General features: G+C 50.5%; 1 pseudogene; it reads right to left on the reverse strand.

Moving 5' to 3' along the window:
- Positions 1-228: 228 nt before the first annotated feature.
- Positions 229-25,613, reverse strand: part of LOC144374226 (autism susceptibility gene 2 protein-like) — a 49,155-nt pseudogene continuing 23,770 nt past the window's right edge.

Here is a 25,613-nt window from a genome sequence, read left to right on the forward strand (position 1 = left end):
GCCCCCGAGACCACTCAGGACCTCGACCTGAACACACGCAGAAGCCCTCCAGGCTGTCCCTTAAAGAGCCCTCATTCACTGTGAAGGTGACCTAGAGCTACACTTTAGGTCTCCTCTGCTCCCCAAATAGGAACAGACATGTCTGCAAGACCACCAGCTGCACATCCAGAGACTGTGAGGCATCCAGGACACGCAGGGCTGGCAGCCCCTCCTACTAGAGACTAGTAGCAGAGAGCTGTAGGGCTCTCCAGGCCACAAGGACATGCCACAGGTCTTGATGGCTCTGGGCCTGGTCCTGCAGTTCTTCACTGCACTATTTCAACCCCACGAGAGCCACAGGTGCTTTTGCTTCTAGTAGAGGCTATGGCCAGCCCTTGGGTGGAAGAGATGGGAGTCAACTGTTTGCAGCCATCAGCTACATCACTGTCTCTGGCCCTAGGGATGAATGGGACAGTGGCCTCCTTAAACCAGTGGCTTTGCACACATCCACCAACTCCACTGTGTAAGCCTGCCATTGCAATTATATGACTCGAGTTCATTTCCAAGAGTATAGTTTCCTTCATCTTGGAAGGTCTGGCGTCAGAGGAGAGTCCAGGCAGGTATGGAAAGCTAGAGGTACTCACTAACTGACGGGTTTCCAAGTCCCCCGAAGGCATTGCCACCAACTGCTGCTAGGCCCGTGAAGGTGGACGGCCGATTGAAAGGCTCTGCAAACAAAGGCAGGAGGAAGGAAGGGCTCAGATTCCCCAGTGGGACGGGAGCAGTGGGGTGGGGGTGGGTGGGCAAAGCAAAGCCAATCCTGGTCCCACCCACACCTGGCTTGCCTTCCTAGTGTGGTTGGTAAGTACCCATGAGGACTGTGCCCCTGCCCTGCCGAGGGACACAGGAGCCCCGTGCTTCAAGGTGTCTTCCCGTACCTCTCCCAGGAGGGTGCTCTGCAGCCTCTCACTGGACAGAATTAAGACAACTCCTTACATTCCCAGGGATGAAGGCCTACCATACCCTGTGTCTGCTTGGCCACATGCAGAAAATATCAGTAAATAAAGGCCACAAAACCAGGGGCCTCTGTAATATCAGCCTGTCTTTCTTCCACCTGCCAAAGGTGCTTTGGCTGTAGAAGGTGTCGATGTTTCCTCCCAGGGAGGGACAGAATGCCCTGGACTCCAAGTCCCTGAGGCACCCGGGACAAGCTGTCCCCAGCTGTCCCCCACTGTGCAGAGCAGGACTAGCACAGACATACTGGCGAGGGAGGTGGTTTAGGCGGCAGTGAGTCCTGAGGTGGTGCCACATGCTGACTGGGCCCCAGTGGCGAGTGACTTATGGAGGACGGTTCCCCATGTGCTGGTAGGTGCAGCAGGAGCCACCTTGCCCCCGTGAACTCACCCAGGTGAGCAGCAGGGTTGAGGAAGTTGCTGTGATGAGAAGGTGGCCCAAAAAGGGTCCCAGTGGGGTGTGCAGCACCTGGTGAGTCAAACACCACCAAGGTCAGGGCTTACAGAAAGCAGCTTCGAGGAGCAGCCTGCTTCACCAGGCCTGGAGACCCCAGGAAGTCTGCTGGGGTGAGGCCCATGCCTGCCTGGCCCCTCTCCTCTTTCCCAGCAGGGCAGAGCCTCGCCTTGGGTGCCAGGAAGAGCCAGCTTCCTTGTGGATTCAGTAGCAAACCCCGTGCCCGCAGGGCATCCTGGTCCATGCTGAGGCTGCCTTCCTCACAGGTTCCCCCTATCTACATTTGCTTCTCAACTCTTTATCACACCTGATATGTATGCTTGTAAGTCACCTCAAATCCTTCTCCTGAGGTGGCTGGGGAAGGAAGGAAAGAAGGAAAGGGAGGACCAGATGTGCATGAGTTAGGAAAGGACAATGCTTCCATAGCTCAGGCCATGGGGCGGGGCCACTCACAGCTCATTGCCAGGGGGCGTGGCCTGGAGGGGCATGGCACCAAGGGAGCTCCACCCTGCCGTGTATATCAGGCATTAGTCTCTGACAGTGAGATAAAAATGGTGAATTTAACTAACATTAACTAGTAATAAATACCAGGTTAAAGTTTTATAATATAACCATTTTGGGGCAAAATTCAAACGTAATCAGGACCTATATTTACCCATCTACCAACAAGGTTCCATAATGCCTGGCATTTTGTCTAAGTTCCTATAAATAAGTGCAAATTCCCTCAAGAAAAGACAGTGCAGGAGGACTGTCCCTGGGCTGTCAGGGCCACCAGCATGGGAGAAGTGTGGATCAGGCACTGCCTCTCAGCATCTGAAGGGACCTGGGCTGTGGTCCACCTGGTGGCTTGTTTTCCACCTGGGAGTGCAGAGAGGATCCCCCAGCTCCACAGCATGTGCATGCTCTGGGACTTTCCGAGGGCCCACCACTTGCCACCTCAACGGACTTTTGGCCACATGCTGTCTGCAGTGCAAGCTCCTGAGAGTTTCAGTGGAGACCATGCTTCACTCCACCCAGGCCCCAGGGATGCCTACAGTTCCAGAATTATCAAAGCAAAAGATGCAATTCTTCTACTTTGGCTCAAATGAAAGCCAGGGAGAAATCTATTTCTCTCCAAAAACTGCTCTTAGTGTGGCCATGTCTCAGAGCCAGATTCCATGGCAACAGAGCCTTCAAATGTGACAGAACCAACAGGAAACCCCGAGACCTCAGCAGATTCCTCTGACCCTCAAGAGTGGTCCCCTTGCTCTGGCAACAAGGCCTAGGATGAGGATTCTTGCAACTCTCTCTGCCTCCGTGGGAGACCATGTGCCCCCAACATGAGCCATGGGCGGCAGCAGGCCGGCAAGTGAAACAGGGAGCCCATCAACACTCAAGTCCAGGGTGGGCATGAAGCCACTTGTCACCAGAGTCAGCCTAGTGCTGCCATTTTTAAGTATTTACAGAAGCCAGGTGGACCACCTTCTCTATCACAGCCCAACCCTGACAACCAGCTCAGTTGGGTTTCTTTACCATTAGATCCTGAAACACAGCCAACTGTCACAGTGCAAAGCCACCCCTTGCCCGTGCGTGTCCCCACAGTTCCCGGCACCCCTTTTACTTCTGACTGGCCCTTGGATCTTCCCGTCTTTCTCGGTGGCATCTGACAATCTGACATGCTGTGGGTTGCACTGGTTTGGTACACACAGCTCCAGAGTCCCTGCAGGGGAGGACGGTCTCTTTCCCTTCCAGGTGTACCAGGATGTCGTTTAGGTGGTGAGTGAGTGAGAGCACAGGGTCCAGACCTATCTGTTTGGCTACCTGAGGACCACATTTTTCACTCCATTGCCCCCTGAACTCACCAGAGGCAGAGAACAAAGTTGAAGGTCGAGCCAGGTCATGGGGGTGGTGGATGGCTCCAAAGAGACTGAGGCCTGGTGGCGGCTCAGGAACTCAGGCTTCAGTCCGAAGTCCAGCTTGTGTGGGTCTGACTGCATCTGCTTCTGCAGTGGAAAGGGGACAACAGAAGATGACATTCCAAGTGAGTAGTAGGAGAGATTCACTCAGAGCCTGAGACCATGGGAGTGGGCTCTTGGAACGGTCCACACCTGGGCACTGGCCCTGGTGAGGGTCAAGTTTAGGAATGCTGGGAGAACCAGGTGACCCTCATGACCAGAAGCAGGTCCACCTAGGAGGGGTCAGCAGGGACTGCTGCATGGGTCTGCCTGGTTCTCACAGAAGAAGAAGCACAAAGGGCAGGCATGGAGCCTGGCTGGAGGCTGGCCTGTGGCTATTCGATCAGGGAGGGCAGCCACATCCTGTTCACTCACCTGGTGCCCCTGAGTGGTTTACTATATTGCTGTAAAGGTCCATTTTAGAAAGTTTTAAAATAATAGCATTTTAAAGCTCATTTTATTAGGAATTCTGTGTGAATAATCTGCTGTGTAAATTAATTGTTTAATGCCTCTTAGCCATACTCTAATAGATTACAGCACATTAGTAACTGAACATTATGAAGAAATATTTGCATGCCTACAAGCTAATTTTCTAATGATCACTGTTACATATAAAAAACATAAAACAAAAAACAAGATGAAAGCAAAGTACGCATATCAGTTTACCTAATGGGGGTGTTTCTTCTTAGGACTACTCCAATCTCTGGAGGAGGAGGAGGAGGAGGAGGAGGAGGAGGAAGGGGGGAAGGAGGAGGAGGAGGAGGAAGGGGGGAGGAGGAGGAAGGGGAGGGGGGAGGAGGAGGAGGAGGAAGGGGAGGAGGAGGAGGAGGAGGAGGAAGGGGAGGAGGTGGAGGAGGAGGAAGGGGAGGTGGGGGAGGAGGAGGAAGGGGAGGGGGAGGAGGGGAGCAGGAGGAAGGGGAGGAGGGGAGGAGGAGGAGGAGGAAGGGGAGGAGGAGGAAGGGGAGGGGGAGGAAGGGGAGGAGGAGGAGAAGGAGGAGGAGGGGAGGAGGAGGAGGAAGTGGAGGAGGAGGAGGAGGAGGAGGAAGGGGAGGGGGAGGGGGAGGAGGAGGAGGGGGGAGGGGGAGGAGGGGGAGGGGGAGGGGGAGGGGGAGGAGGGGGGAGGGGGAGGAGGGGGAGGGGGAGGGGGAGGAGGAGGAGGTGGCAGCTAGTCCAGGCAGTGGCCCATGGAGATCCTCTCCTACTATGAAGTCCTGGCTTCATTTCTTTTCACCTGCCCACCCTGTTGCTGGCCTTCCAGCTTACCTTCCTCTGAGACTGTGGGCACTGGCCAGAGGCTTCCTCTAGGCTCTGGCCTCTCTCTGGAGCCAGGTAGCCCTCTCGCCTGCATGGCTTCAAGTCTGCTGGCCTTCTTATTTCTTGACAGCCTTCCTTTTGAGTCAATTCCACACCTCCCAGACAAGCACTGCCCTCCATGTCCCTCACCTCCCATGGCCTGGGACTCTGAGACCTGAGATGAGCTGCCTTCCCCTTGTTGAGGGCTCCTTCATGGCCCAGCTGCTCTTGCCCCACCCCAGCCCTTCTCCTCCTGCCTGCTGCACAACAGAGAAGCTGTGGGAGAGGGTCTCTGCAACAGAGCAGGGGCCTAGGAAGTGGGCTGTCCCTCAGCACCTCAGTCAGAGGCCCCTGGTCCTCGAGAGTGACTGACACCTGCTGGGAGCTCGTGCTTAGGAGCAACACCTGGGAAAACAAATGGAACTTGCGGCCTTGGGCACCACAGATCCTTATTGCAAACGCCTGAGGAGTGAGACAGGGAGAGAGGGGCCCTCTGAGCCCCGCGGTGAGCAGCCCCGAGCCTACTAGGCAGCTCACTAAAGAGCTGAGTAAATGAGCACTGCTGAGCAAGGGGAGGGGACATCTGCTCAGACCCACAGGGACTGCCATAATGGAGTCCCTCCCTAAAGGAGCAGCGGAGCCCAAACCAAGCCTGATTCTCCTGAGTACCTCCTTTAATTTGGTTGCCAAATTATTCGGTGCTAACATTGCATGGTGTACAGCACAGATCCATTAAACCAACTCAGGTCCATGAAGCCAAACGGAGGCTGGGATTGCCAGCATTTTGTGGGAGGGGAAGGTGAACAGAGCCATCTCCTGTTCAAGGGTCTTGCTGATTGAATGGGGATAATGAGAGCTGGAGTTGCCAGGGGTGTTTCTATGGAGAAGCTGCTACACACAACATCCTTCATCACGTTCAACCAAAGGACAAAAGGAAGACATCTTGTGCCTATAGTTCTGCTGACCATGTCACCCGGAACCAGAAAGCATGGACTAATCAGCAACACCACGAGGTCCTAATTACACTGAGCACAAAAGGAGGGAAAAGTGAGTGGCACTCACTGATATGCGGTCAGCACCAGGGGCAAGTGTCCAAAGCCAAAGGTCTCACGGAGGTTTGTTTCTCCCTTCTAACTAGATTCCATCTTTGCTTCTGAACCACTGAACCCTGCAATGTGACTGGCATGTCCTCCTTGCCTATGGGCCTCAGGCTGACCCTAAATGCTGCCAGGACCTAGTCACGCATGAAGAAGTGGACGGAGAAACCTATGCTAGAAAGACCTGCTTGGATGTTTCCCATCATTTTTCCAGGCTGCAAAGACCCAGGCTAAAGTGTGGACGTCAGGTTCCATGTGCCTGAACCAAGTCCCAGAACCTTGTCACGTTATCACCCACATGCTCTCTCTCCTCCCTCCTGTGCCACAAAGGCTCTGGTCAAGCACGGACCATCTTCATCTGTATGGTGCAAATAAAAAATACCTGCCTCAGGTGGTCCTGGCAGGTACTGACTGTCTCTTAACACCTGGATAGGTCACCAGGAAGACTGACAGATGGTAAGAGCAGGCCCAGCGTGACCTCCCAGAAGGGCTAATGTGATCATGCACGCTGCTGACGGAGGTTCAGCACCACCATCTCCACATGGGGCATAAATATCATTTCCCCAAACCCAAAAAGGAAGAGAACACATGGGTTGCTACTGAAAAACAAAACAAAACCATCTTCTGTTGGCTTTCTCAGCCTCTTAAGTGTTCTCCATATTCTAGTTCTTGCTCATTATAAATAAAACCTTTATTTCAGGATTTAAACCACATTTAAACCCTTTGGATCTTACTATTTAAGTAAGATGACAAATTTATCAAAAGGAAAGATGCACCAGGGAGCTACCAGTTTGCTTTTGTTCTGTGATTCTGCTGCTGGAGGTTTCCCTCGTTAAGGTTCTCAGATGGGCTTCCCGAGGGACCTCTCCCTGCCTCTGGTCTTCAGACCCTGTTTTGAATACTCTTACTCAGGTGCTTCTGGGCAGATCACATGCTCGAACCCAGCTCCCCGCCCCCCGCCCCCTCCCTCTGTGAACCAGGAAGGTCGGACTGACCTTGACTTTCTGTTGGTGGTGGTAAATCTGCCAGGAGATGTGAACATGCATAGCACACCACTTCCCTGGTTTCTGGAACAAGAAAGAGCAAAGTGATCAGAAGGAGACATTTCAGGGAAACCACCTGCAAATCCCCCAAGCTCTCAGCAGATTCTGGCTGCAGAGACTTTTTCATGAAACAAGAGAGCTTTGTGCCTCCAAGAGCCTCCCGTCAGCAACCCTGCCAGGCCCAACCATCAGGGAGCCATAATCGCTCTCCCCCTCTTCCTGGGGCCCAGACATCGGCCACCACTCAGGAAGCCATACTTGACAAGGACCCCCGGTTACCAAGGACAAGATGGGAAAAGCCTGAATCCCACTTTATGCCTCTTCTTTCTTTTCTGGTGCCAGCTGGCAGACCTGGTGAAATAGGAAGTCCTACTTAACAAATGTGGCTATGCTATAATGCAAATCAGCTGTTCACAAGGGCTAGGAAGTGGGCTGTCCCTCAGCCTAGGAAGTGGGCTGTCCCTCAGGGAGCATCGAAATCAAATCAAAACAAGAAAGGGCACAGGACCTGTCATAACCTCCCCATGGCTGTTGCTTCTTTAACCCCCAAAGCGGGGCAATGGAATCCATCCCACTTCTGTTGAAGTCCAGTGACCCCATATGCTTCATTAAGAGCTGACCACTCATTCATGCTGGGACACTGTTCATGTCTAAGAGAAGGGGAGGGGAGGGGAGGGGAAGGCATTCCTTCCTCCCTACTCTCCAGGCTTTTGTCAATACCAAGTCCCTCCTCCACCCCTGGAGGAGTGCAGATCAATTTGCATCTCCCAAATCATTCTTTGGTTTCTGAGCAGTGGGGTGACGGCAAGTGCCTCTCTTCTGCCACTCAGGGCAGGGACCACCTCTTTCTGCCTCCTGCCAAGCAATCTCCTCTTAAGCCTAGAGTGCATGCACGGTAACTACTGGACAAAAGGAAAGAACTCCATTCTGCACTGGCAAAGGACAGAAGTTTCAGGTTTCTGTAGTAGGGAGCTATTCTTGAAATACAGACTCAGGACTTTTCTCCTGTCATGGACTGACAGGTTGTTTGGCATCACAAGTACCACACTGCCTCACCTAAGTGAGGACACAGACCTCCTGTTCCCTTTGGAGAAGGTGGATTATCTGAGAGTATGCACCAGAAATGGGTGGGGACCGCAGGAAGTCTACTGCCCATTATCTACCACTCAGACAGGCATGGGGAACTTGGCATTCACAGAGGGGCCATCTGCTGGCCAGGCACCAGACCTCAGGCCATTCTGCTTTAAACAAGATGTTAACAACCAATGCTCACAGTATCCTTTCCCACACCACAGAAACAGGTCAAGTGGCTACGAAAGTCAATAGCACCTCGTGCTGAACCAGGGAGCCACAGCAGAGCACACCCATCCCAGGTAAGTATGCGTTTCATGAAAGACACTGACTGCAGCCTGTCGCTCAAGTCTTCCTCCCTGAAATCCAATCAGACTTTCTACCAGACCTGCTCACACTGGAATCGGACTCAGCTCTACCAGTTACATAAATAAGAAGCCCGTGGCATGGCTTCCTCCACTGCCCGAAGCAAAACAACTCGGTCACTTGCATCACACAGGAGCTGAAAACCCAACCACTGTGCCACAGCCTGCTGAGTAGGCTGGCTACAGACTTGTGTTTCCGACCCACAGGGAGTCAAACAGAGGTTGCAAAACAGTGCTAGAAGAGGCTTTCTTACCCTTAACATAGGTCTGAAAGGATCTGTCAACTGTGAAGAGAAAATGACAACTTGGTTACACGCCTGTCACTCAAACAATTGCTCTAATTAACAAATTTGTAGTGCTTCATTAGGAGGGAAATTAAAATGTTAGAATTTTACTTTTAAATGAAGCCCTTTTGGAGAATAATTAACCCATTTTCACACTATCAAAAGTGCCAAGTGTCCCCTCCCTCACTGACATCACCTTCGACAAGCCCCCTACAAGTTTAATCAATAGCAGCGTGCCCTGGGCAGCCTGGCCCTGGTGCTGCCCAGCCTGAGGTTCCCGGGGGGCAGCCCTTCCACACCACACCGAGGGTGCGGGGGAGAGCAGGCTGAAGAGGCAGACTCAGGATCAATGCTGAGGGGACGCGTGGGCCAGCCTTTCTGCACCAAGAGTCACCGCGGGGGTGGCAGCTCTCGGGACCTTCAGCCCGAAAAGCTTCAGCCTGTCTACCTAGCTCCGGCCATCAGCTCCAGCTGCCCTTACCCAGGGAGGAGACAGCACTGGGATGGGATCGTTCTCTCACATTTACTATAAAGATAAATGACCATTGTTGAGACAAGATTGTACCTCCTGTGGAACTTCAAGTTCTTCTTTGGGAGTAGGTGCAGTGTAGACCATCAATAAATGACATAACCAAAACATCATGGATATTTTACTCAGCTCTAGAGCACAGGGGATCCCGGCCACATTAAAAGCAGAGGGCCAGGGGAGCCATGGGGTCTGGGATGTCCTGACCTCGGGTAGCGGGTGGTGGGGGCTGATGTCCAGCAGGAGAAGCACTCAGTGCTTGTCTATCCAGAGCACCCACAGCAACATAAGGACTTGCAAACAGAAAGGCTTGGTCAAGTAGGAACTGGAGAAGCCACAGTGTCCACTTTCTAGGCTCAGATCACAAGCCTGTCCCCCTCCTTTTGCTGGGAAGTCAGCCTTCCGGTGTCACTCACAGGGCAGGAGAGAGTGTCTCCCAGGAGGAACTGGCACTCTCTTGCACAGGTGGGAAGAGTCCCTTCCCTGAGAGCAGCTCTCTCAAAGGAGATAGGAGGGTCATGCACAGGACCTGTCCCCTGAACACACCCGGGTTACCTGAGACCAAGCCTGACTTGGCATGTACCCGCGGGTCCTTCTGAAGTAAAGTGTGTGGGACTGTCCCGGGCTGAGCAGCAACATCGATAGGGTTGGATGTCTACAAATTAATTAGACCACAGCTTAGAAAGCACAAAACACGGGACATGAAGCAAAATCTTTCCTCCTTCTAAATGAAGAAGTGAGACTTCATCTGTTTCATTCTAAATCACAGACTCATTTTTCTCAGTGAGCACGTGAGCTTGTACAGGGCTGCTCCCTGTTTTCTCCAGCGCTCTGACCAGAGGCAGCTCTCTCCCATGCCATCTAAAGCAGAGAGGTGGCCTCCAGCACCCGTCACCACAGTGGAAGCCACAGGGACCAAACAGGGCAGCCACACATGGAGAGGCTGGCCCGGACGCCTCCTTCCCAGGTGGCCCAGCTCTGGCTGGCTGCCTCTCTGCCCGCTCCAGACATTCCAGGAGATGTTCAAGTGAACACCGCCATCATTTGCAGTGTCAGGTGCTTCTCATCAGAAGAGCTGACAGCACTGCACAGACATTAAGCCAACGCTCCACGTTTTAACTGGCAGACAATAACAAGAAATTACACTCAGTAATGACTCATTAGCGGTGGTGGAAATGGGACAAGAGAACCCAACATAGGGACCACACAGATGCAGTATCAAATTCTGCCTGTCTCCCCTATCCTACCTCCCTTCTTACACACCACTCATAATATTATCCTTTCTGTAGGCTTTTGTCCTTTGAATGAACAACAACCAAAAGCCTACTTCGGGCACAGTCATTATTGTCTTGTGGGAGAAGGATTTTAAAACTATGTAACACCAGTTATTTAGGAAATCACAACCTCCAGGACACCCTCCCCCCAACACACACACACCAGAAGTTAACTTGTGTGGAAAAGGAGCTCAAGTTCAGGCACCAGGCTTGCCTCCCTGGTGAAGGGGGAAGGAATGAAAGGAAAGCAATCAGTTGAGGCACAACCAACAATTAAGCTGGAGTTGTTAACAGCCTGATTTGCATACATATGAAGAACTCCACTAATGAACTGCAATCTACATATTCAATCAGGAAGGTGGCCTGGAAAGGCCTATTTCCACACCAGAAGAGGCTCTCTCCTGCCCAGATGCAGTTTTCTGTGTGACTGGATAATTGTGAGTGAGGGAAATAGTCTAATTTATTTAATGACCTACCAGTCTGTTTGGGGATGCACTAGAGATTTGTCCCAACCTAGAAGGGACGGACCAGCGTCTGAGGGAGCACTAAAGAGCAGGCTCAGGGAAGGAGTTGAAGACCACCTTCTTCGATCTCCAGATAGGAGGCACTTGGCTGAGCCACTGTAGAGCCCTCTGCACGTGTGACCTCGAATGTCAGGGGGCACTCATTGCAAGGGGACAAGGCCTGGAGGGCAGCCACCCCACCCCAGGGCCTCTGTCCTCCTCTCCAGGTGTAATAGTCTTGGGCAAAACAGCAGCTGCCCATCCTGGGAGGTTGGCCCCACCATGGTGCTCACCTCAGAAATGGGATGGAGAGAAAAAGAAAAGCACATACCACAGAAAATGTGAGAATGTTTTGCAACTAGAAGATGCGTCACTTTGGTAAGAGAGTAAAATGGGCTGCAGTTGATTTTAAACATGCATGTCCTGAAAGTCCCTCTCAAAAATGTTTGTGACCTTGGCAGTTTGAACGCTGAGAGCCAGCGGTAGGAGAAGCACAGAACCAGGAAGCCAGAGGTTCGGCCTCCGCTCCAGCAGACCCGCCTGCCCAGCTGGGGCTGTGGAGGACAGGGCGGGCCAGGAGGGGAATCTCCCCGATACAACAACACAGACTGCTGCACCAGTGGGACTTCAGCCCAGCCTCTTCCTTGGAAAACTGACAGGCCCAGCCTCCCATCTCTGCCTCAAAAGTCAGCTGGGCTCAGAGGTCATGGCTCCCTGGACAGAAGCCCATGCTTGTGGTGGCATCTTCCACAGGGGACAGAGAAGCTCAGCTGAGATCACATGGAGTACCAACTGAAGCCTCAAATTTTGCTGAGGCTTAAAACTAAATGGATTAGAAGAAAATCCTCTCACTCTAATCCCCGGGTCACTTAGGATCTGAGAAGTCAGTCACTGTGCAGGAAGAAGGGGCAGATCCCGTCGTGCCCAGCAAGACACACCCCTGAGTCTTCCCTGTGCCCTCCTTACCTTGGGCTGAAATTCTCCTTGTAGTGAATCAAAAGGTCCCGTGGGTGGGATCATGGGGGGGATGTCCGACACTGCAGGAGGGTAGGAGTGGTAGAGCTTCGGCCAGAGATGAGAGGAGAAAACGGCTTTAGTCGAAGGCAGGTGACATGTTCACATTCCCCTCCCACAGAAAAACACCAACAGGAGCGAGCCAGGCAACTCAGCCAGGTGCCACTAGTGAAGAACCAGGATGGGGAGGGTGATCACACAGATGTGAACGAATGTCTGATTTAAAAGTAGTTCAGAATCAATCAGCCAACAAATGGTGTCCCAGATGAGAACGCCATTAGAAAGAGAGCTTTCTAATTATTAATTGGTGAATCACAATTGAGCCCTAAATGGGTAGAGGTTTCATGCATATCCAAGCCAGGAGGGATACTGGGCCGATAAAATGCTCAGAAAATCACAAGTTAATTAGAAAAAAGAAAAAGGAAATAAAAAGAAGCAGTTCCTCATGAGTGCTAGAATTTTATACCATTAAAACTCAATTAGTGCTTTTAGATTTTTAATAGTTTGAGGAAATGAGAACACATTCACAATCCGTGCTTCATTAGGTTGTTCTAGAAGTGGAAGTTCCAGAGGACAATTTAATTCTCTCATCTAAAATGATGACAAATATTTGTGGAAGGGTAAAATAAAATGACTCAGTTTAAACTTTAAATAGAGCTGCCAGTTCTCTTAAAAGGTAGATTACATGTAACAAATAACATGTGGGGCTCCCCCAGGACTGCTGGGTCTGCATGCAGAGCTCAGAGCCATTCTCGCTCTCAGCTCTCCTGGAACTTGGAGCTCTTTGGGATTAACACAAGGCCCTGATTCTTAGGGCCAGCTTTGAATCGTGCCTGCTGCTCAATAGACAAGCTCACTGGAGGTCATGCAAGACAAGCTGTTGATGTGTGAGTCTGACCACCTCATGACAGGAAAAGCATGATTTTGAGTGAAAAATATAAATTTTCTTGACTCATTAGCATACAAAGGACATAACTGGAGGAAAAATGTACAGAAATACTGGGAGATGATGTGAGCACATCTTTCCTGCCTTTGGAAATTGTATTACCTCTGAGGTTCTACACCTCTGGGTCCGTTCACTTTGACCAAACCATCATGTGGATATTTAAGTGACACACCAACTCACAGTTGTGTCACATGTCACAATATGACAATGCACCTTCCCAATAAGGCCCTCACACCACTGCTCTGGCAGAGACTGAGACCCACACGTCTCTTTCAGGCCGACTCCAGTTGCTCTCTCCAGTGGTGCACAGAGGTTTCAGACTCATTGGTCCTGAACTGAACCCACTTACACAGGGACTGTGCAAGGGTGCCCCCTTTCAGAACTCCTTTCAAGTCCAAGACTGGGTTTTAGATTCTTGAGCACGCCCTCTGCCGTCTGCCTGTAGCATCCTGATCCCAAGGCAAGAGGGACTAAGCACTTCCTATATCACTCTGTAACTGGCCATGTGAGGACCCCCCAGGGCCCTGTAGGAAGGAAGTGGAGTGACCAACACCCTCCACCAGAAACTTGTCCAGGTGGGCAGTTCCCTTCACGTTCACAGTGAAACCCAATGCTCTTCCCACTTCCCCTGATCTGTCCCACTGCTGACAACTAGAAAATAAATATAGCTGAAGACTGTTCCCACTAGAGAACCAGAGGTCGTGGACACTTTCCAAAGTCCAGACCCCTAAGCTGCCTCACCAGCCCCAGCCTAGGCATCTCCATGGAGTGTGCCCATGGATCACGGAGCGTGGCTTCAGGCTGCCAACCTAAGCCACCTCCTGGGCACACTGAGCTCCACAGAAACCATTCTGTGAGCTGGTCCCTCATTAAATCAGCAAGACACAGAGCAAGGCAAAGTGGCACCACTCATGGGCAGGTCCCAAGAGGGACCCAGGCCTACTGGGTCCTGAATGTCCATCTGAAAACCTTTCTGCATCAGTGCTGAGCAACACAGGTGGCCCACGTGGTGGGTGCAAGGCCCTCATATGCACCTTTCCTTACTGAAGAGGCCTCACGTCACTTCTGAGTGGCTCCAGAGTAAGTGATTCTTAATTGATTTCTAATATTTCCTAGTCTTGATTTCTCAGATATGCTCTTGACTAATAAAGTGCCTAATTATCTATTTAAAGTATGAATGAATTCAGTCTTTGCTGATCTGCTGAGCAACATTTCCACCAAAATGAGAACACAATCTAAGAATCAAAATGGGAATAGCTGTAAATGATGAGTCAACATGGCTACAAGCAATTATGACTTTTCCTTTTTCCTGGATTCACTTACAAATTAAAAAGAAAAGAAAAGAAAAACCATTGAGCAAATAAACTTGCAAATTTTCAGATAAAAATGATGCAGTATTCACCCCATAATCAAAGTATCACAATCAAGTATTCAAGGTCTTTGTATAGAGAAGCTCTTGTCTTCTACATCAATGATCATATAACGGGTTGGTACCAATTTAAGTTCTGGAATGTATACTTAAGATTTCATAAAACTGCATCTTTTAAGCAATGAAGAATTGAGCTTAAGGAGAAAAGGTGCATTCGTTTTAATGTTAGGGCTTTCTTTAATTAAACAATATTTTAATTGTGAAATGAAAATACACTCAGGAGAACAGTATCAGCCATGTGGAAGAGGGTTCTGTATTTAGTCTCAAGTAAATAAAAATGTACTTTTTGAAGAATTATGAGTCAAAAGAATGAGGGACTTTGTTCAGAGGGAACAGTCAGGCTGAGGTCCCTCTGTGGCTGGCTTTCCGCCTGTGGCTGAGGTCCTGTGGCCTCGGGCTCTGCTGCAGCAAGGGCTGCAATGCTTACACCCCCAGGCAGGGCAGGTTCTGGCTCCCAGGGGGCTGTCCTGGCTGTGTTTATGATCTTTTGACTCTGAAGATGATACTGCATCTTTACCAAAAGCAAGATGCCACAAAAGCAAGCATCCACAGGGATGAGTAGCAGCGGGCACACTGGCGCAGTGACGGGAAGGCCGCTGGCCGTGTACTGACTAGGGGAGAGCGCATGCACGGAAAGCAGGCACATTCAACAATGCAACTCACACTGTGCCGGTAGAAGGGGTCAACTTCTGTAGGGTATTTGTCAAACTGTAAAGGGATCAAAGCAAAAACTAGTTACTTCATCTGCCTTTGGTTCACTGCTCAGTGGAGGCAGCCTACAGCTTCTGTGTCACTGAGACATCACCAGACCCTGCAACCTCACTGGATAGGAGCCACCTGAGCTCCTGAGCCTCTGGTAACCCCGAGTCCAGTCTGCCCACGCGGCACGGTGTCTCGGGCCCTGGACGCCTGGTGGTTCCTCTCTTTCTACTCTGTGCTCAGAGGCTGACACAGTGAACACCCAAACTGGAGAGGACAGGCACCTCCAGATCCATCCAGAGAGCCGAGGACGGGGCCTGGCCTCCCAGGGTCCCTCCACTTGGTCTTCTCCTTGCCAGAAGAACTGCAGATCTGCAGTTCTCTTTAGTCCATGCCACCCACACAGGGCACTTGGGCTGGGTCTTCTGAACCCATCAGGAGGACTCATCACCCATGCCCTCATGCCTGTCTTCCTCCAGGATGTTAAGACCTCAGATTGACTCACTGGTGGACCAGCTCACACAGGCCAGCATGATATTTTCTTAAACCATTAGGCCCTTAAACACATGGCTGTTGGCCAGGGCTCAGTGGTGGGCTCGCCTAGCACATATGAGGCACTGGGTTTGATCCTCAGCACCACATAGAAAACAAATAAATAAATTAAAGGTATTATGTCCAGCTACAACTAAAAAGGAATTTAAACAAATAAATAACTGTTGAGAAATGCAGTTCTTTCAGAAAAAAAAGACACAGAACTTGCTATAGGACTTTTTTTTTGGGGGGGTGGAGGGGGGATGGTGAAAAGGCCTCATCTTTAATATTCCCCTAAATAACACTTGTAGAACAAACTTTAAAAATATATGTTAAGAAAAGTAAGTTGAGCCAGTGGGTGAGAAGACGCAGAGGTGGATGAGAGGACCCTCCGTGAATTCCCATCTGCTCTCCTGGGGCCTGATGGACTCTCCTCTTCAGGGTTTCAACCAGGCCCTTCTCTAAACACTGGACATAAGTGACAACTGAGGTAGAACTCTGCTAGGGCATTTAAAGATTTAAAGAAGCCTGTCTGAGACCATCCGTTTCAGTTCCCAGTTCCCTGGGTATATGGCAATGCCCACACACCTCTAGGCTCAGGGCTCAGCCTCTGAATGTCACCCCACACAGGGCAGGCAGCTGGCCCCAGTGGCTGTTCCTCCACTTGTCCCCTCCCTCCTGGTGCTGTGAGCACCTGTGTGTCAGCACGTTGTTCACACTGCTGTCGGGCCAGGATGGCAGGTGCCCAGAGAAGGAAGGCCACTAGCAGGTGGACCCAGCACTGGCAAATGCATGCACCGGGCACCTGGGTAAGGCGCAGGACACTGCCCCTCGAAGGCCGCCTGGCATCAGGGCCCACGCCCGCACCAGCCCCACCCTCCTGCACACAGAAGAGAGTGGGCTCTACTCATCCTCACATTTCTGCCTGGGTTACGCACCATGGGAGGTGCTGGCATCAGCATGATGGCGGTGGGAGGGATGGCGTGGGGAAGGGTGTGAAGGTGTGCTGGTGCGTGTGCTGGTGCGTGTGCTGGTGCTGGTGCGTGTGCTGGTGCTGGTGCTGGTGGAACTCGGTCTGCAGGTAAGGCCGGGGGCCCAGGGAGGCCCCTCAGTCTGTGCTCTGAGAGGCCAGAAAACGCGTGTTCAGTTCCTGCCGCAAGATGTCTTGCTCTGGAAAAGAAGAGGGAAATGTCGGCACCTTTTCCTTCCGAACGGGACATCTGGGTGCTTTAGCATGGAGGGTGCAGGGCTGAGGACCCAGCCCCCGGGGCCTGGGACAGAGGGGACAACCTCAGGCCTGCCATAGCCTGGGGCTGCTCTCAACTAACACCTGGGCCTGGGGACCAGCTGCACAGCCCAGCAGGTCAGTTCCCCATCCACACGACTGGGATGGCCCTCTGGCCTCCTTGGGTCATTTGGAGGTGGGGGTAACAGGGGGGGACACCTGCCAGCCATGAAGGCAGCAGGCTCCCCGGCTGGCCTCAGGGCAGACACATAGAGGAAGAGCAGTACTGGGACCCTGGCCTGCGACACAGGTGAGGGGAGAAGGACCCCATCTCCCACCAGGTCATCCCTAAATTCTGGGATGCATCATCATAAAAGTGCATCTCTTCTTCCCAGGAAGGTGGAAGCCCTCAGGCCAGGCCCACGCCCCAGGACTCGGCCTGAGATGCTGGAGAGAAGCAGGCGCGGGCCGGCAGGCTGTGGCCGCTTTGCTGAGCCAGGGTGCCTGCCGGGCCTCACCCTTCAGGCCTCCTTTCCCACACCCCCCTCCCAGGGCATGGTTGTTTAAGTGCACCCGGCCTGGCAATGAGGGATGGCAGGGACAGCAGTGAGGTCCCGGCGCCCACCCGGCCAACCTACCTGAGTAAGTGCTCCCGGCAGGGTGTCAGGGGACCTGCAGACTCCCTGAGGTCAGCGGTGGTGGCGGAGGCAAAGCAGTGGGTGGGGCAAACATATTGGGGTGATGCACGTGAGCGGGGGCCTGGAGGGCGGGGGTGAAGCTGTGCAAGGGCCTGTGGCTGGGCAGGGAGAGGGGGAACCGGGAGGCCGAGAGGTGGTGGGAGAGGTGCGGGTCGGAGGACTGAGTCTTGGCCAGTGTGCTGCTCCTGCTGCTGCTGTGGAGCAAAGGGAGAAACAGGCGCAGGTGAGCATCTGCGTCCCCACTGCCCTCCCTCCCCTGGGCCTCTCTCTCCCCATCACACAGCCCGGCAGAGACCACTGCCCAGCGCCACACACAGGGCTGTCCAGGCAGTTCTCTGCTGAGATAGCTCCCCTCGCTCCTGTGGCTCGGCCTGCCCTGCTCTGTCTCCTGCTGCCCCCACCCTCCTCGCCACACTTCCTGCAAAGCAGCCAAGGAACAAAACGGAACAGAGCCACCACGTGGGTCGCCAGTCTGCTACCATAACCCCAGGACCACAAGAAGAGGTGGGCCAGGTGCTGTGCCACAGGAGTGGCCCCGGGGTAGGAGCTGGCCCAGCCCCGGGAGGAACCTGCCTGCTTAGGTCTGTTCTTCACCTGTCCCTGACCCCACCAGGCTTCTAAAAGGAAAACAATAACAAGCACAAGTCTCAGGAGCCCACAGGGCTCAGGGTCACCCTGGACGGCCCCTCCTAGACCAACCAGGAGGACCTGGCTCTCCCCACTGGTTTCTTCTCTGACTCAAAAACGAGGAAGCAAATCCCACTGAAAAAGCTCAACCCAGCACTGGTCTCAGTCTCCTGGGCCTGAGGAGACAACCCTCCCACAACACCCCTTCTCTCCTCTGAGTCTCCACCTTCAGGGCCCTCGGAGGCACCTTGGCCTCCACTCCATGGCGCACACCTTCAACCACTTCTTCTTTCATCTTTTGAGATGGGGTCTTTCTATGTGCCCTAGGCTGGTCTCCAGCTCCTGGGCTCAAGCTACCCTCTGGCCTCAGGAGCTGGGACTACATGCGCATGGCATGGGCCTGGCCACCTGTTGGGTAAGCACCTCTCCTTCCTGCCTCTGTCCTCCAGGAGATCCTGGATAGTTCACTCCTGTGCAGAGTCAACAGCCAACCCAACCGACTTTCACCCAACAGCCCCTGTCCCTATCTCCTCGTCTCCCAGAGAAAACAAGGACAGTTCTCAATCAGGCCACCCATCTCCTAGGAAGCCCTCACCCAGACTCTCTGACCATCCAGCAAAGGTGGCCGGCGGGCAGAGAGCAGGTTGGCTCACCTTAAACTGTTGAGGCTCAGGCTGCTGCTGTAGGCTGACAGGGGCTGCGCAGGCCCTGGGATGAGGGGTGGCCCTGCACAGCAGGAAGGTGCTAGTGGAGCAGCTGAGTGGGGGATGGTGGCCTGGGTGGCCGCTGCACCTGAGGCTGCGGGGCCTCCAGGGGGGCCCTGCGGGGGCTGCGTACTTGGAGGAAGGGCTGTTGGTGGGGCCTCTGTGTGTGGCACCAAGTCAGGGTCCGGAGAAGGGGCTCAGAGCTGGGGCTCCCCTGGGGCTGGGGCAGCGGCTGCGGGACCTGAGGGCAGGGGTTCTTAAGCACCACAGGCTCAAAGGCGGGCTCTTTGCAACAGTCTTGGCTCTTCTCTTGGCTTCTCTCTAGACCTGATATCTTGGGCACAATCGGCCCTGCATCCTGGCTGTCATGTTCAGGCAGCGCGCCAACACCTAACTCTGAATCTGAATGGGGGAGAGCAAAGAAAAGACACAGAATGACACAGGAGCATGGCACCAGGGGAGCGAGCTCCAGCCTGCAGGCACAGCCAGCAGCCACCTACCACCCTTCCTGGGAAGAAAGGTGTGCTGGCTGGGGATCCCACAGCTGGTGGTCTGCAAACCAGGGCTCCCTGTCCCCAGTCTTTGCAAAGCCTTTCTGAAGCACACTTAGGAAATTATAGCCACAAGTTGATTTTTCCCTTTAAAAACAAATACAGTTCCTGAATGAGAAGTGTTTTCAATAGTGAATGAAGTAAATGTTACTTAACAACAAACAGATATTTCTTATTGGCCTTTCCCCCTCCCCCTTTGCATTGTGACTGAGGAAGCGCACTTGACATTCTTAGAGCAACAAGTTCTTGTTCAGCAAGTGCCAAACTTCCAGGCAAAAGTCAGGCCTCCTGATGTGCCCCAGCCAGCCCAGGGACATCTGAGTTCAAACATGCAAATGCAAATTTAAATCAAGCGTGCCACAGCTACACTCACCAGGCCTTCAGAAATGCCCCTGCACCACGGGATGCTGACTCTTAACTGGATTTAAAATTTAAGTAGAATTCTTCAATTGTGGGGAAAGAATAGAAAATAGATGCTCCTGTATAAACTTAAAAAATAAGCTTCACTCCTAAGGTCAAAGGACCTAAGTGCCATAACTACTATGATGTCATTGTTGATTATCCCAGAAGCTGAATTCCATAAAATTCTCAAAACAGAATAATGAAAGACCAATAATTACATATCAAGGCATAGCCCAATTTGGAGTAAGTTCTTTGTAGGCATCTGGAAGGGGGAGATCACCTCAACTCCATTTTTGTGCTAAAAAAGATGCATTCTTTCTTTACTACAGTTCAGAAACAGGAAAAGCACAGCTTGCAATACTTTCTGAAATGAGGGCACATTTGCAAACCTCCTCTTCCACATCTCTCGCCACCATGAAAAGCATGTGCCACTCATGCAGTCTCTCAGTTCCTGCTTACACACTCGTGTATACACACACAGTTTGCATCAGAGCAAGCCATCATCTTTGGTGTTCGTTTGGTAAGCAGTTCAAACCTGAATCATGCACCAAAGCAGAAATAAGCCCTGGTTCACAAGTGAGGCACCTCTGGGGCTCTGGTGGACGTGGCCAGCTTCAGGCCAACGGGCTGCCTAGGTATGAGGGGACAGGGCATCTCGTGAGGCCTGACGACAAATGACTGCACTGGTGACCTCTGGGTATCTTATTTCTGCCTAGTGCTGTTTTGAGAACCTTTATAGAAGATTTCTGCTTACAATGAAGCCAAAACTGTGTGGGTCCCCAGAACTGGACCAAGCTCCCTGGTGAGGCCGCGAGAAGTGGCTGCAGGGGATCCTGCAGGGCCTTTATCTTAGAAGTGGGAGCCAGGGTCTGGCCTGCCCTCCCCGTGCCTTTTCTGTCATTTCTCACAAATTTCCTGAATTTTTCTTTCACAAAAACAGGGGTATTAGTCTGGTTGAGGAGAGAAAGCTTCAGGAGCTTGGAAATCCAGAGAGTACATGCCAACTGAGAGGGGCTGGGCATGTCCCGGGGCTCTTCCCTCCCCTACGCCAATTGATGGGCACAGGCCCCGGCACTTGCAGGAACCCATTTGCATACTTCTGCACTACTCCCTTCTCCTTGGACTAGGATGATGAAGAATCAATCAATATTCTCTATTTTGGTATGTTTATACCCAAATTCCTCTAAAAATTAATGTTGAAATAAATCTGCTCACATCAACAAGACTTCCTTTCCAAAAGACACCCTTTAAATACACTTATGCTGGTAAGGAACATACTAGGGACAGCCACCAAGCTGTCTGCAGAAGGCACGTGTCCTGCAGGTGTGGCCTCCTCTCCTGTTGCCCCATGTCTAATCCCAGCCTGAACACCTCTGGAGAGTAAGGTGTGGTACCAAGCGCATGGCAGTTGCTGCTGCCCTGGACGAGCAAGGAGGGAAATAGGAAGCCTGAGCCTCTCCAAAGAACCACACTAGTCTGTCCCAGCCAGCTCTGGGGAAGCACTAACGGAACCCAGGAGCACAAAACTTTAAAAGGAGACCAGCCAGGAGGCTGTCCCGGCTTGGCCCCCACTTGAGCAGGTGTGCCAATCACCCAGGAAGGGTCTCATGAAGGTGCAGACTCCAGCCCAGCAGCTCTGGGTGGGGCTTCAATTCCTGAACTGTCTGCCATCTCACAGGTGATGCTGCTGACCCTTGGACCACACTGGGAATCCAACCCTCTGTTGTCAAATGGAATGAGCCCAGAGAAGTGAGAACTTGCTGGCTGGAGGTCACCTTGCTGTTTGATAGATCAGAAGTTTTGGGTTCTGATCTTAACTCTGTCCACCAAATGCCTGTTCTCCAGTCTACACTGTGTGGTCCTTGGAAAGCAAAAGCCCCCAAACAAAGCAGATAACAGCAAATCCCTGACTTAGTTAAAATATTTAAGTAAACCAGTCACTGCAAAGGGTGAAGAAAGCTACAGGGAATTATGGCAACACCATACTTTAGCTACACCTGAAAGCCACCATCAACCCACCAATGCTCTGGTACTGTGACCTGTAGGCAGGGCACCCACAGGTGGAGAGCTGGAAAGAACGCTGGTGGCTGAAACAGTTCTATGCATCCTCATTTACACAGTCCTCTTTAGGCACAGATTAGGCACCATGCATCTTTGTGGCTAATCAGTAATGCATTTCCTCTTTCTTTCAATTATTCAATAAATGGATCTTACCCTTTAAGGTTTTCCATCTTGACAATTTGTCTTACTATGCTTCTCTAAAATTGGCAGGAACAGATTTTAAAATCATTTTATATTGCACTATGTGCTTTGAATTTGCCAAAGGATGAGATTTGCTGGGGTTAGAGAAATATTCAAATTGACGAGTGTTATTTAAATGTTGTACTCATTACATTTTGGGGTTGGGGTTAAGCAATCTCCCTTCTTGCAATTATAAGAACAACACATCATGGCTTATAATAAAAGATGCAAATAAAAGTTATACTCCATTGTGTATGGTAAAAAGGGCATTTACTGCATGTAAAATATAAATTGATGAACTTAATAAATGTTTTAAAAACCTAATGGAGGATTAGAAAAAAAAGTGTTTGATTTTGATACAGATTTGATACAAGGGCCCTGAAAAACTGGACCCTGACCCCCCCCCCACAGTACTGAGGATTGAACCCAGGGCCTTGGGCATGCTAGGCAAGCACTCTCCCACTGAGCTGCAGCCCCCACCCCATGTCAAAATTTTGAGATAGGTCTTGTTAAATTGCCCAGGCTGGCCTTGAATTTGCAATCTTCCTGCCTCAGGCTTGTAAGTACTGGGAAGACAGAGATGTATCACTATGCCAGGAAATGGACCTTATTTTGTACCTCCCCAGTACAATGCAAACCCGATAATCTCTCGAGGGCAATTTGGAAACATTTAGTAAAAGAACAAATAGGGTTCCCTTGACTTGGTGGGTGTATAAGGATTTAGATACAATGAAATTCAGATACAATGAAACAACATTATGGTTTAAGGTCTAAGTTTGGAAATGCCCCAATTGAGATCACTGGTGGATTCATACCATGGAATAATTTGAAGCTTAAAAAAATGCTTTGTGTACCATGTATACCACATGCTATCTTTTTAGAAATTGAAAAAAAATTAATGTGTGTGTATTTATGTATAATTGTATTATTATAGCTAGGAACTGGATAGTGGGGGGACATTTTGCTTTATTGTATAAAAATAATTTAAACAAGCAAAAAAAATGGAGGGTAGTGTATCAGGGACTGAATTTAGGGGCACTCAACCGCCGAGCCACATCCCCAGCCTTTTTTCATATTTTATTTAGAGACGGGGTCTCACTGAGTTGCGTAGTGCCTCGATTTTCTGAGGCTGACTTTAAACTTAGGATCCTCCTGCCTAAACCTCCTGAGCTACTGGGATTACTAAAGGCATGTGCCACTGTGCCCAGGGAAAATTTTTAATGAATTTTAAAATAAAATGAATTTTGTGAAAAAACAAATCACTAAAACTGAATAAAATAAACCCAACCATAAAAATAAACTAAGTACTAAATAATCAACATGGACCTATGAACAAATCATTATTAAGAGTTAAATGAAAAGTCAACACAAAGTAATTTTTTTGCAGGGTTTCAACACTTACTGACTGAATTTTCCAGGAATGCAACTACTATACTTTGCCACATCTGGGACTTCACCAGAAGTTGTTCACTCTTAGGAAAAACCATGACATCAACACAAGGCTGCTTCTTGGGACTAACTGCCACCACCAGGTGGCCATGGTTGTAGCGGCCACATTTACATGCCCTTCTCCACCATGAGCAAGCATTTATGTTGTTATGAATGACTTCCATTTACTTCTCCTTTATATTTCATTAGGGACTTACTTATATTTTGAATTATGTGTACAGATGGGTGTATCAACTGTGTGTCATCCCAGCCAGTGAGACACGAGCATGTGTGACCAAATGCTATCCACAGGCACTGTGCACCACAGGCCCTGGGTCTGGGAGGCCTGGTGGTGTGTCCGTCCATGATGAGCCACACACTTCTCCACGCACAAGCACAGTCACTGCCTCGAAAGGCAATGGATGTGGATTCTGGCAGGTGAAGCGCTACTGCAGTCCAGCACATAGTGGAGGCGCAGTGTCCCCAACCACTGCCAGGAGGTACGAATGACATGGGGTACCTTGGACAAAAGTGACCACCAAGAAAAATACAGCACACTGTTCTTGTTCTGGATATGGTCTCAGAACTGAAAAACATCTCTATAAATGCACACACGAAGTGGAAAAACACACCCGAAATGTTAACCAAATCCCATATCCAGGAAGAGACCACCAATTGTACCTCATGGACCTGTACGTTTCTTAACTCCCTAAATTTTCTGTAATGAACATATATTATTACTATGAAAGAAAAAAAGATACCCATGATGGAGTTCATGGATAATACACCACCATTATCAAGAGAATTGTCTCCACTATTGCATGGATTAAAACAAAAAAGCAAAGCAATAAAACCACATCAAGAGACCAAATAAATATTTTCCTCTCAGAAATGAAGACAGAACATGGCACTGTGCTCCCCCCTTGTCCTCACCATTTCTCACTGGTGCTAATCAGCGGGTATACTGGAACAGGAAGGAAACAGAAGGAAGCAGCAGCTCTCAAAGCATACCCTCTACACTTGTGTCCCCTACCTGTCTTTACACTTGGCTGTGAAGTCCTAAGAGGGCTACGTCCCTGCCAGGTCATTACTGTAGTAAACCTGAATAAGCCTCAAAGATATTAAGAAAACCAGTAGCTATCAGGCAAAGTATCCACCCACCCGTCCATCCACTCACCCATCCACCCATCCATACATTAATCCATCCACCTATCCATCCATCAATCCATCCACCCATCCATCAACTCACCCAATCTCTACCTATCTGAATGTCTGCTCCATACATCCAAGAAATGGAAACATGTTATTTGTCATTACTCCATCTTCTAATTAACTTCTCTACTTGTCTAAATGACAGAGCCTCCGAGACCTTGCCACACAGGACTGAAGATTGTGGCCAAATAAGTAATCCAGACTTCAACTTAAATCTTTAAAAAAATATGTTTTAATTGTAGGTGGACACAATAACCCTTACTTTATTTTTATGAGGTATCGAGGATCAAACCCAGGGCCTCATATGTGCTAGGCAAGCACTCTACCATTGAGCCCCAGCCCCAGCCCCTCCGGACTTCAACTTAAGTGGGAACATTGTTAAAGAACAAATGTTCCACACTGAGAACCCCAGGCCCATGCAGAAGCATCAAATTTCTGTGAATCAACATTCAGTTCTTTCAAGTTACCAGTAAGGCTCACGGTTTAAATCCTATTGCTTGTCTATTCTGTCACCTCAGAGGTAACCTCTTCTTAAGCAAATGTTGCCTGTTTTGTACAACTATTAACCCAAGCTGTGCTGATGTTCACAATGCTAGAATCCCTCCGTTCAGAGTTCTGCTATCTCCAGAACTCCACAATGCACAATGCACAATGTTTCAGGGAGTGTGTCCACCTTCTGGAACATATGTGTTTCTTTATTTTCCTCCTCCTCTCCCTCTTTTCTTCAAATCATTAAACAGAGACCAGTTTGTTCCATTAGCAGATTCAATTACTCGAACGAATGGCAGGATGACACTTGGTCTTGCAGCTCTGCTTCTCAACCACTGAAACTGTACAAATAAATTGAGGAAAACCTACTGTTTGTTCAAGGCAAATTAATTTCCAAACACTGCAGGAGTGGGAGATCAGGGGAATGATGGGTGCTTGGCAGGGCTCAAAGAGATTGCATTTTGTGCTTGTCGTGTTGCGCAAACATTAATTACCATCCCGGAGGCTGAGCCAGGCCTCAAGTCGGCATCAGAAACCTCTGAAGGCCTCCAGGGTTCCTATTAAAATCAAAATCCTAAAAG

Source organism: Ictidomys tridecemlineatus, unplaced genomic scaffold (assembly GCF_052094955.1).
Source record: "Ictidomys tridecemlineatus isolate mIctTri1 unplaced genomic scaffold, mIctTri1.hap1 Scaffold_625, whole genome shotgun sequence".
NCBI classification, from domain to species: Eukaryota; Metazoa; Chordata; class Mammalia; order Rodentia; family Sciuridae; genus Ictidomys; species Ictidomys tridecemlineatus.